We start from the raw sequence: 12,514 nt of genomic DNA on the forward strand, positions 1-12,514 counted from the left end.
ACAACTGTTGGAGAAGGGATTATAGAAAAGAGTGTAGGGGAGAGCAGAGGTCTGACTCAGTCACCCAGGAGGTCCTTTCCAGTCCTGTATTTCTGTGTTCATCTGTTCATATTGAAGTTGATGGGAGACATTTCCACCAACTTCAAAGCGCTTTTATCTGGCCCCAGTTTCATTTCTTTTCAATATATAGATGCAAGAGTAATGTCACGCATGATTTTCATGAGACGTGCTAATATACAATCAGTTCTGGGAGCAGCAGAATGAACCCAGGTAGATAAATTGTTCATCCCGAAATGCTAAACATGCCAAGATCTGAAAAATGTATCTCCTCATACCTAAAGTGCAGATAAGTCCAGCAGTGTCCCAATTGGATTTCCACTCATCATTAGCCATAATCAATTAGGCCAAATAAATTATTCTGTTATCTATTCGTGCTTTTTGCGAGCTACAGGGACAAGGTCGACTAATGTTTTTGATCTGGGGATCTGCTCACCACAAGGCTGGTCCACATTTCCAGCAACAGGAAGGAGTGCCCCAGCATTAGTGTCTTGGCATCAAACCTGTAGCTTCATATAGGAGGTTATTTAATGTATATGGGACGTGGCTCATGAGGGAGACAAGCCACAAAATGCTCCGAAAAGAAGTGTAGAAACCTAATATTAATGGCCACAGAAACAAGGAATGAGAAGGTAGAACTGGGCGGCTGTATAATTACACAGTGTTTTCTTTCCCTCTCTGTTTTTTTTTTACTGAGCAGGCATTCAGTCTGCTCAGTAGAGTCACTCCAATATGTTATCTAATGGCTTCATCTTTACTTGTGAGATTCCCCATCTGTGGCCAGACTGTGCCGCTGCTTCATTCAGCTGAGCAAGAGAACAACATCCATTCGCTCGTTCAGATCTTAGGAGACAGGTCTTGCTCTAGAGCAACAAAAAATGAGCTGCTCCTTAGTCAGGTCTGAACCTTTGCACTTAAGCCAGCCTTTGATGAAACTTTCCTCTGGATTTCAACACTGCTTTTTATAGCTGGGCAACCTGCTCGCGCACTCTGGCTCTGTCTCTTTTTTTGTTCTTTACACGGGTATCTATGCGGTGGTCTCACGTTTTCCTCTTGAGCATTCTGCATCAACCTTGTTTTCAAAGCCAAATAAAACAAGCAATGATTTCTAATCTGCAGTTGCTTTGGAAGAATGGATGTTCAGACATAATCAGTCCATTTTGCTATTTTTTCACCAGTAATACAGTAGCTGCTTCTGCTGTTTGGTTGCTTCTTTACTCACTTTCCTTCTCCATCTCTTTTCTCCTCATAACTTACTGTAAAACTTTAAGTGATTTATAAAACATGGAAAACAGTATCACATCCAGTTTAGTTCTCCTAAAGCAGAGTCATCTCTTCCTATTGGGTTCATGGTTCCTCTGCCAAGGATGCTCCATGGAAGAATTCGGCCATCCCAGGACAGTGGTACAGCCACTGACTTTGACTCCTCAGATATGGTGGGTCTTTCTCATGACCAGGACAGAGAAATGACACCATATCATGAGAAAAGAGATGGTCAAGATGCTGAAGATACCCTGATACACACTCAGAAGTGAGTGCTTCAGGGCTGTATCTGGATCTTCATACTACATAGCGTACCCAAAAGGTGTAGACATGCCGAAACCTGTCACATCTCCCATCCTGTGGGTATCATTTCCACAGAAATGATGAAGAAAGAGAAGAGACTGGGCCACATCTCAGTTTCTGTCCACTAAGGAGAAGCAATACATCTAGGAAGAGCAGACTCAGGAATGGGGAATCATCACTGATTCAGCTCCTCATCATAAGGCAATTGTAAGATGGTTTAATCGGTTGTCTTCTACTCCACTCAACTGTCAGCTTCAAGTTAAAGGGCCATGGCCAGAAACAGAGCCCTTGGGGTCTTGCCATGGCCTCATCGATGACATCAGACAGACTGGCAATGAAACACCTAGTTTTGAGGATAAGGACTTAGTCCTCGCTCCACTGCCACGCTCTGCAGACACCTAAGAGCCATCCCTCAAACCCCCTTGTGTGCTTCACAATGAGTGATGCAAGGACACCAGCAAATGCAGCAGACGACTTGTGCACGTTGCAGCGTTCAATATCCAAAGCAAAAGGGCCTTGTATGAGGATCAGCAGAGTGTCTGCATGTCTGGAGCCCCTGTTGTTCCCAAGGCAGCCTGGATCCACAAGTGGCACAGGTCTGATGGAGCCAGATCAAATCACAATTCCCAGGTAGCCTGTATTTGGGTGCCCGTCAGTTCATACAGACCTGCAGAATTGCTCCGGTTGACTTCATGATTATCTCATCAGTGGCCACATGTCACAGAGGAAAACAGTCATGGTTTGCCTTAATTTACAAGTGTCATCTACAAATGGAAAGAGGAGCATGAGAATGGCAAAGCTGAACTGATTTGTTCTGGCACCAGTATTCCAATGTGGCAAGATATACCTATGACTGTCACATACAAATTTAGTAGATAGCATGCTTGCATTTTATTTGATTTTTAGCAGGCTTCTCCACAATAAATATAAGAGAAGAATGCATAAACAAAGCGCCTGGCACTTACAGTTTATCTTGGTGACAGAAAATTTGATTGATGAATAATAAGTTCAGAAAGTGGCAAATGTTCAACATAGGGCTAAATAACCTATCGTTGCTGGTTTTAATTATTTTTTTTTTCTTTTAGATCAGTTTCTCTTAGCCTTCACATTTCTTGTCTTGAAGTTGCTTTGTTCTAGTACTCCATCAGCTGCTGGGAGAAAAAAAAAAAAGACCTGCCCTATTTGGTCCTTATGTATTTTCACTGATAGAGTTGCTTATCACCAGGGCAAGAATTAAATGGAGAACTTTTGCACGTCACATTGCTTCTTGGTTTCTCTTTCACTTTGCTGGGACAGAGCCTGTGAGACAGGCATTCCCGTTTGCAAAATGCTAATTTTTAACCTATCGCTATTACCGCAATACCGAAAGAGAGGAGGGGTGCATACACACAAGCAGAATGAGGTGGCTGGGAAGATATTCCAGTCAAAGCAGGCTACGTTCATAAAGCATAGAAGGAAAAAAAAACAACTATTTTACAGAGAGGGAAACTGAGGCACAGGGTCTTACAGTGATTTGTGTCCAGGAGCCACCACTCTCCCTCTGCACACAGGCTCAGAGAAAAGAAGGGGCAACCTTTTAGGAGGGAAATCCTTGCTGGATTAAGCATTTTGCTTGCTGTCCTCTTCTCCCCTCTTTCCTCCTTCAAAGCATGGAGGATGGGGAGGGGGCCAGGCAGTGAAACAGCGCCCACACACACCCCCCTTCAGCCCACCCCCTATCCAGCAGGGTCTCAGGGCTCCCCAGCAGCCCCCGAATGCCCGCACCCCTCGGCCGGGGAGGAGGGATATGATTTGTAATTGCAATATCTTCATTACCGTCTCTTAGTTCTTTGCACACTAATGTCAAGAGCTTTGTCTTTGTAGTGTTATTGGCATTTTTCATCATATTCATGAAGTGTGGGTCAATTTTCTTCAAAAGGCTCACTTCGCCAACTTGCCACAAAGACAGACAGTAATAAATTCTACTAGTGCACAGCGAAGGCTTCGTAGCTGCAAGCAACAATAAAAAGCAATGAGCTGGGTGTCACTAAGTAACTCCAGTTTACACTGCATTTTCTTCTTTTATTGAAAACTCAGAATATGAATTTATTAATGAATACACAGGCCTACTTTGAAAGGGTGTGGGGGGGTCCGAGTCAATTTATTTGGTATTCACACAGTGTGTGCCTACATTGTATTGTTTCATCATTTTATGGCCAGGCACAGCTTGTTAGGCTGTGGCCCTCCAGAAAAAAGCAGGCTCATATAGCAACACCTTGACGTAGATGTACAGCTGCTTTCACTGTGGCTGTCTCACCTTTAGCCCCGTCTGTCTACTGCCGGCTTTCATTTTCCGCATTCATACATCAATAAGCTTTGCATGCTGACACCTAATTTTGCAGGCTACTTTGGTTATGGAGGCCATGTTTTGCATATCACTACCCACCCCCTTCTGACATCTACTGCCTTTAAAGAGGGAGAGAATAGAGAGAGCACGAAAGAGGGATTCTTTTCTTCTCAGCCTAATCAGAGATTTCTTTATATTTGTCAAAAGCAGATCTGCCAAATCAACTTTAATTGATTCTTCCACAGTTCTCATGTATGATTTTTGAAGGACTGGGCTTGTGTTCCAAGACACAGTGTTGTGTTTCAAACAAATATGAGGTTTCTACAGCAAATCAAATTTGGATGCCAATTAGTTAGCATTTTCCATTCCAATTAAATTTGAGACCTTTCTGATTTTGAAAGACTTGTGTGTCTATGCATGTGTGTATGTATGTACGTGTGTACGCCTATCTCTATTTTATAGAGATAGAAAAATATATATGTATAAAATATTTAATGTGCCCTCGGTGGTCTAATAAGCAGGGAGTGGTTATAGCCACCCATTTAAACATACATTTTGGAAGATTTTTTTTTTACCTTGTTTATTTCACAAGGGCTTACCAGCCCATTCTAACCTGTTATGTGACACCACAAAGGTTTTTACTTCTCAGTCAGGTGGCTAATGTCATTATATCGTTGACAACTCATAAAATGTTATAATCTAATAGGGCTTTCCCTCCCCACACACTCATAGTGAAAGCTCATTGTAGCAAAGAAAGGATTAGGGGCAAAAAGCAAGATTAATGGTTAAAAAAATGGAAGCAGGCTGAGTCCAGATAGAATACTGCAGCTTAAAAACAAATATAATTTGTATATTAAAATGTGTCTTGATCTTACTAGATTTACTCTAAATAAACCCAGCATACAATATAGGGCATTTCCTACTGGATATTGCAAATTTCATCAAAGTCTGTATATCTGTTTTGAATCCATTTTTAAATAAATTCCTCTTTTTATGACTAAAAATCAGTTTTTACGCAGACATGTAATACAGAGACTAAGATTGAGTCCAACACTACAATGATGGGAAGGAAACAAAAGCTTGCTTAGATTAGCTAAAACTATCATGTGTGATCACAGTCAACCATAGAATTATGCCAGACAATATCTGCACTGCAGAGAAGAAATCTTCCTGGCACCCATGGGTCCGATTGCCAGACAAGGTGAAAACCATCCACCAATAAGTTTTTCCCTCTTGGGTCTGCAGAAGGACCCCAGGACAGACAGACAACCCAGCTCCAGCAGACATCAGGAGCAGGCAGATCCATTCCCATTCTCTTCCAGGGACTCAAAACCACCGTGGTGAGGAATTCACCCTCAGCAAAATTCAGGTAGGAACAAGCACACGCCTGCGTTTCTTTGGTAAAGAGATTAATTAGTTTCTTCCTCTTATAAAACATAAATAAAAAACCAAAGACCTGAGCTCAGAAAGGTGAGAAAATCCAGACACACTTCACCAGCAGGGAAAAACAACAATCTTCAGGTAGTTTGGCACTAGTATGCTGTGTGTTTTATATTCTGTCCTACTCCAGGAGACTACTAGCCTATTTGACCAAAAGCAGTAAAATGAGAAATTATGATGGCTATTGAACACCATTCACATATTCACAGTGTCACATCCGATGTCAATTAGCATGCGTGTTTACATAATTGTTATACAAGGGGAAAATCTACAGTGTTAAACAGCCCTCGGATTCACATTTCTGAACGGGCTTTGTTTTGTGAAGTGTTTAGCACACATAAAATAAAATCCATGGGAAATCTGTTTGGCGCAAGATCTTTGACGGATTCATGTTGGGAGAGTTTTTATATGCGGTCAAAAATGTGTGTTTTAGATTAAATGTTTCAAGCCAGCTTCTCTTTATACCTGAGTAAAAACAAGCCTTTTGGGTGAAAAATCTGCAGATTTGCTGATAGCTTAGATTCTTATTTGACCGAGTGGACAGGTCGTGGAGGAAAATTTCAGAGAAGTATGCAAACATTTTGCAACTCTCAAAACAAAAACGTCTCAAGGCTTTCGTATGAAATCTCTTGGACTTAGATATTCTTTAATTGTCAGCTTGCATAAAAACAAAAGGGTTCAACAGTGCAATGAAACTCTGAAACCAATGTTGAACACCAAACTGACATTTTAAAGTTGGGGTTTTTTACCTTTTTTTTTTAAATGGAAAAAGTCTAAAATTTCATTTTTGGTTCAGTTGATGATCAATTTTTCTTCTACATTTCAGGATCTGCAATAACCCACCAAATCCTTTACTTATCTCCCATTGTGCTGACTTCTGTAAAAAATGTAGCCCTTCAAGCTACAAAATGATAGAGGAAAATCAGAGAACACACAATAAAGTCTATAAAATTATGAACAGTATAGGGAAAGCAACTAGAAAAGAATTAGTCATTATTTCTCACAGCATAAGAACTAGGGTGCAACCAATTACGAGGCAGCAGGTTTAAAATAGCCCATAAGAAACACCTTTACAAAGAATAACTAAATTATGCAACTTACTGCACAGCATGTTGCAGAGGCCAGGAATATAAATGGATTTGAAATGTGATTAGACAAATTCGCAGTAGAGGCCTATGGAGAACTGCCAAGCACCACGATCCGGAGCAGCCTCTGATTTGGGAAGTCCCTCACACGCTACCTGGCCAGGACTAGGGAAGGGAGAGGCCCCTCTCCACGCACATCCATTCCGACAACGTCGGGTGATGCAACGTCGTGCCGCGACTGTAACGTCACCTTTGTAACGGGAGGATGTCCACGATGCAATACTGCAGGCGGTTGTGGGTTGCTCGTGGAATCTCCTTCTGCGGCTGGGTCTGGTCGGAGATGCTAAGGGAGGTGGCTGAGGAGGGCTCCTGGTTGGAGCAGTACCTTCAAACCCCTAAGGGAATCACTCCACCGAAAACACACGCTGAGCCCTTGATCCGGACCACACATGCAGCAAAAACACTAGCACTGATGAGCGATTATGTTTGTCAGTGAAGTGCTCACACCAAGGTGCAGTTGTGTATCTGGTATGCAACGGTGCTGTATATTAAGGTCTTGTATTAGTCACTTTAGGGTTATTTAATTGTAGGGTAAGTAGAAAAAGAGCAAATTAAAAGAGGGTCACAGGCTGGTTTGGCAATGGTGGCAAGAAGTGCCCTGTTCAGCAGTAGGAACAGTCGTGGGAAATCAAGATGGGCACATAAAAGTGGCTGAAGTGAGCTGTCTTTAACTGCTGGCAAAACCCACAACTTTCCAACCATTTCTTGATTTATGGACCCTTACGCTTCCAACAGAGAGGTGATCACCTCTAATAGCGAATTAAAGCCTCCTGACAGTAAGTTTGTTTCAACTGCCTTTCAGGCACCCTTTAGAGAGGCGGATGAGAGACCCTCTGGGACACGTGGCCCAGTTGGAAACCTTCTGGCACAGGAATGAGCAAAGGGACAGCGATAGGTAGCATCCGATTTTGGGGTTTAGCTTTGCCATCCCATCTATTTCCTGTCTAACTGTGGTAAAAGAATAATTTTTAAAAGCCTTCGTTTTCCTTCATGGTTTTAAAGCTAAAAAGGACTATTAGATCATCTGTTCTGACCTTTTACATCCAGAGGCCATCACACTTCCTCCAGTTTACGAGTACCTCCATAAAATAACAGCCCATATTAATTCCAATCACCACTGAGGGAAATAAACCTGCTCCAGTCAGAAAAGGCTTTCTCTGAGATTCACCATTCACCACCGTTCACACTCTGATCATTCACATCCTTTCTAATTACTACACTATTTTCCCTCTGTATACCCATGAACATGTTGTTAAAATACTAGGAATAGGAGTTTAAATTACAGTGGCATCCCATTTTGGTCACACTTTACATACAAAAAAGGATCCCCAATGGGAAGACTTGGACAGCCTAACCAGATAAGGCAAAAAAAAAAAAAAATCACAAAAAAAGAGAGAAATCACTGTTCTCCCTAGCTCACATAAGCCCAAAGAGATTAAACGATTGGTCAAAAGTCACCCCAAAGTTGGTGGCAGAGATGGAGCTGAAACCTACTTTCTCAAGTCAAATCCAGAGTTTTAATCACCAGAACACCCTTCCTCTCCCTTCATTGCTTTCATTTATCATTTCAGGCTAGGCAGACTACATCGAAATGATGGCTTTGTGAAGCATAGAAACACAGTTTTACGGGCAATAAACAATAAATATGAACCTGAGAGACATCGCCGAGAAACCTCCCTACCAAAAAAGAGTCCCTTTTCCTTTTTTTTTTTCCCCAGAAGATGGCAAAAACATTCCCTTCCCCTTCTGCCCGCACCTCCTTGCCGGGCTCAGCCTGCTGCCAGCCACGCCGCCCCGGCCGCGCCAGCTCCCCTGCACGGCACGTTGGCTGCAGGATGGCAGCGAGCACTCCTTCTCCCTGCCAAGATGACAAAGTCCTGGCTGGCTCAGCCGCCGCCTCTGCCAGTGTACCAGAGAATCGGTTGTGCAATTTCATTTAAGCACTGCTAACTAATTATTAACTGTAGGCTCAGCATTCAGGGTGCAGACAATGGGATCAGCCAGGCACCGCTCCACGGGCAGGGGGGGCACCGCAGTCAGCACGGGTTTCTTGTTAATTACTGTGCAGTGGAATCAGTCCTGGAGAAGCGAATTGAAAAGTATACAAAATTCTGATTAATAACCATAACGGCTTTTTTTTTTCAGTGTTTCTCTGAGTTCCCGCCCACAGCACCCCAACTGTCCTTTCAGCTGTAACACCAAAACCTGCACGCACTTTAAAAAACAAGATAAATTATTTTGCTTTACGGGACTGCTCCACAACAATGAATTATGCAGAGTTGAGCCCAAAACTCCTCTCTGGATCCAGACTTCTATGTATTTTGCTTGTGGACCCAGATATAAACTTTGAGGATGACGGATGGTCCTATTTTATGGCATCTCTGGGCAAGACATAAACCTCCCCACAGGTTGGAAGGGCTCTGTTCTGGACTGAGGTCCAGACTTGAAAGTTTCAGGCCTTTAGTTGGTACTACGCTTTGCTTTGCATAAAGGCTGAACTCGTCTGGTATCTGTGTTACCTCCTCTCCTGAGGGATTTGTGCAGGGAATGGTTGACTTTATCTCCTCTGGCATTTGTGTCTCAGTGGCTCTGTTACTTTTGAACCGCAGAACTACACAGTGATCAGGCTCACTGTGAAAGTGGCTGCACGCTCATTCAGAAATTGGGTGCATCTTAGCAACACTTAGGATGATTTTCCAAGATGTTTCCTCATTTCTAGCAGCCTATTGATTAAGATATTTCTATCCCGGAGAGACATCAAGTGACAATTTTGTTCAAAATAGTAGAAGGAGAAAAAAAAATAATCAGGGTCTTTTGAAAAAAGCGCTTCATTCTGGAAAAGCTTAGCCCCACGTGAGAGAATTCATGAGCATGATCTCTGATCGCTCCTATCAGAGGATGCACCTCAGGCAGGAGATGGAGCCTTTCTTCTCATAGTTTTTCCAGCAGTGGAAACACATAATTTGCATTAGGGACAGGGGACAGTATCCCACTGCCCCACCTGAGGGGTTGAGCATTAAGGAACCAGCAGCCCCACTGTGGGCTGACCAGCACCCCAGGGAGGCAGCAGCTTCTCCCTAACATAGCAAGGACTGTCACGACCAGGGATAAGGAAAAGCACATGCTTTAGCAAGTCTCAGGGCAAGGATTAGAGAAAATGGGCAGCTGTATCTCACAGAGCAAGCGCAAGTCAGGGTCTGAAAGTGAACTCAGCCTTTTGGTGTGGGAGCCTGGTGCTGTACTTGCAATGAAGCCTTTCCTGCAAATGGAGACATCAGAAGAAGATGACATTCCCCAGGGGCTGGCAAAATGTTATATGAATCACACCCGACTCCGCTCAGGAAACATCTCTCTCAGGCCTGAGTGGAATTCTATACCAAAGACATATATTTTTAAATTAAGATTTCTTTTTCTTTCCACTTTCAATACCTTGGTAGTGCTTTTTCACCAAGCAGTTATTAAAAAGAAGATACAGTCTTGCACCCGAGTAATAGTTCTTCCTCAATATTACTTAATTTACCCATGTCACAGTCCCTCCTCCTCTTCCTCAAGCCTTCCAATTTTGAGTCTTGACACATTTTGATCCAGTTCCCAGTGCTAACACTTCGCTCCCGCGCAGATCAGCATGCAGTAAGGACCCCCAGTTCACCCCAGTTCACACAGGCTCCTTTCCCACGTCTCTCCCAGGGCTGCAGCGGGAGAAGGAGAGAGTCCTCTAAAACGATGGCAGGAAGCGTTGATTCCTTTTCAGGCTGTACCAGGCTCTCACAGCCGTGATTCCTCACATCCATCCGTGGCAAGGCATTGTGGGATATTGTGTTTGACTCTCTACAAACTGTGTTGCTAGGACGACGTTTATTATGATACATAATGTGAATAAAGGATGAAACTGTACACAGCGTGCTGATTTGCTATAACTGTCATCTGTGATGATAGTCTCTAGTTTATACCTCAAATGAATTTTGCATGGATGGTACCGATGCTACCAAGTGCTGCAGAGGTGTATTTTACAAAGCTGCCTGGGCCTGGCATGAAGATCATGCCACTTTAAACAGCGAATCTGTTATTGTGATGTTTGTGAGAGGAGAACAAGTGGGAAAGTCACTTTCAAGTGCAGCTCAGTGCTCTTTTAATGAGGAATGGGGTCTTCTTCAGAGTCAGCCAACTACTGAGGAGGAGCTGACACCCTTAGTAGTCAACATCCTCAAAACAGCTGACAGCTCCAGATAAATCAGTTTGTGTACTTCCTCCCCTTCTCATATCACCTGCAGTGACAGGAAAGCACTAATTTCCTTTGAGAGGGAGAGAGATGGATGCAAGCGTGCATCCTGAGCGTGTTGATCCTTCAGTGTAAAATTAACAAAAACAGAGGCCGGGGAGAACTGGGAATAGGCACAGCACTTTGTCAAGAGGAAGGGTTTGCCGTGGTACGGCCCCATATTCATCATATGGTAATTTACAAATATGCATACGGCGGAGTCACATTGCATTGGCCCCTGGAAGAAGCAGCTACGACAAACACAGCGCGTTTGGTGAACCGACTGCCCAGTTCACAGCTATAACTCTCCCCCGCGCTGCACAGGACTTCATGCCCAGAGGGCTGGCACGCAGCACATGGCATCAGCCACACTGCTTGGTCCTACACCCGCACACAGCCTGGCCCTGGAACTACAGCCACACGGAAGGGAGCTCTGACACCGTCACCCTTGAACGGGACTGCCCCTGTAAGAGCAAAAGCAATTTCCAGGCCCTGAAAGGCTGCGAATGCAGGTTATAGTCCCTATCCCACACCTGAACAATCGCATGTCTGGGACCTGCAGCACTTTTTCAGGTTGGTCAGGAGGCACTCACTTGTTTATCAATTGCTCGCTGCAATCAATAGGGAGTTAAGTACTGCCTGTACCCTTCTGCACAGACAATCCTTGCTGCACACTTCCTGAATTCATTACTCTGATACTGTCACATGGCTAAGTGATGTTATAAAAATTAGATACTGCAGGCCGTTAAAAGCACTGAGTGCTCATTGAGAAGAAGCCCACCAAAAAAAAACCTCCAGATAAAACCATCAAGAAAGTTCTCACCAGCGGGCAATACAGCTCATAACTTTCCCCTGGGCCCAGAAACCACCCTGGTTAGAAACCTCACGTGGCAGTTTCAGCGGGGCTGGTTGCCATTCGTTTTGTGTCATTACTTCTGAGAGTCATCTCATCCCACCGTCCTCGCTGAACTGCCACGTTTCCAGAGACAGGCTCTGACACGAGGCGAGCTGAAACAAGGCAGAAACGAAAGAAAGACACCCAACCTGTTTAAACACGAAAGTGAACCGCTCACTGTGACCCTGTTTCAGGCAAGATCTTGCCCGAATATCAGACACACACTGTCCAGGGCTGAAGGGAGGCTGTCTCCCCTGCCTCCCCTTGATGCACACTGTATTTCAGCTGCATTTAAGAGTCCCTCTCCTACACAAGAACCTTTTAATGAAAAGAAAAAAAATAAGAAAAACAAACAAACCACCCTCTAAAAATATAGACGAGAACCTGAGTTTTTCAGGTCTCTCAACTTCCCCCTTCCTAAGCTGACAGTAACTGCAGCGTTGCCATGATGCACCAGGTTACGTTAGTTAAATCACTGATGATTTCATCATTTATGTAATGGGATATGATTGGCGTGATCAGATGAGAAAAGTCACAGCAATGACGTGTCGCAGCAAAAATGTCTAGGAGGTATTTGCCTGGCAACCATTTAAAAACACTTATAAATTTACATTTTAAAATAAATATGTATAACTATATATGCAAACATAAAACTATAAATATATCTATACATGTATGCATGTGTGCACACACATATGTATAATCACATACACATGCTCCTGTGGTTTTCCAGCTAAACTACCACCATGTGTTGTACGTTATCCCAGGGCACCAAGCAGAAAGGCTGAAATCCACCTCTGGGGGCAGGGGATTTTTAAACCAATTTC

Source organism: Strix aluco, chromosome 3 (genome assembly GCF_031877795.1).
Source record: "Strix aluco isolate bStrAlu1 chromosome 3, bStrAlu1.hap1, whole genome shotgun sequence".
Lineage (NCBI taxonomy): Eukaryota > Metazoa > Chordata > Aves > Strigiformes > Strigidae > Strix > Strix aluco.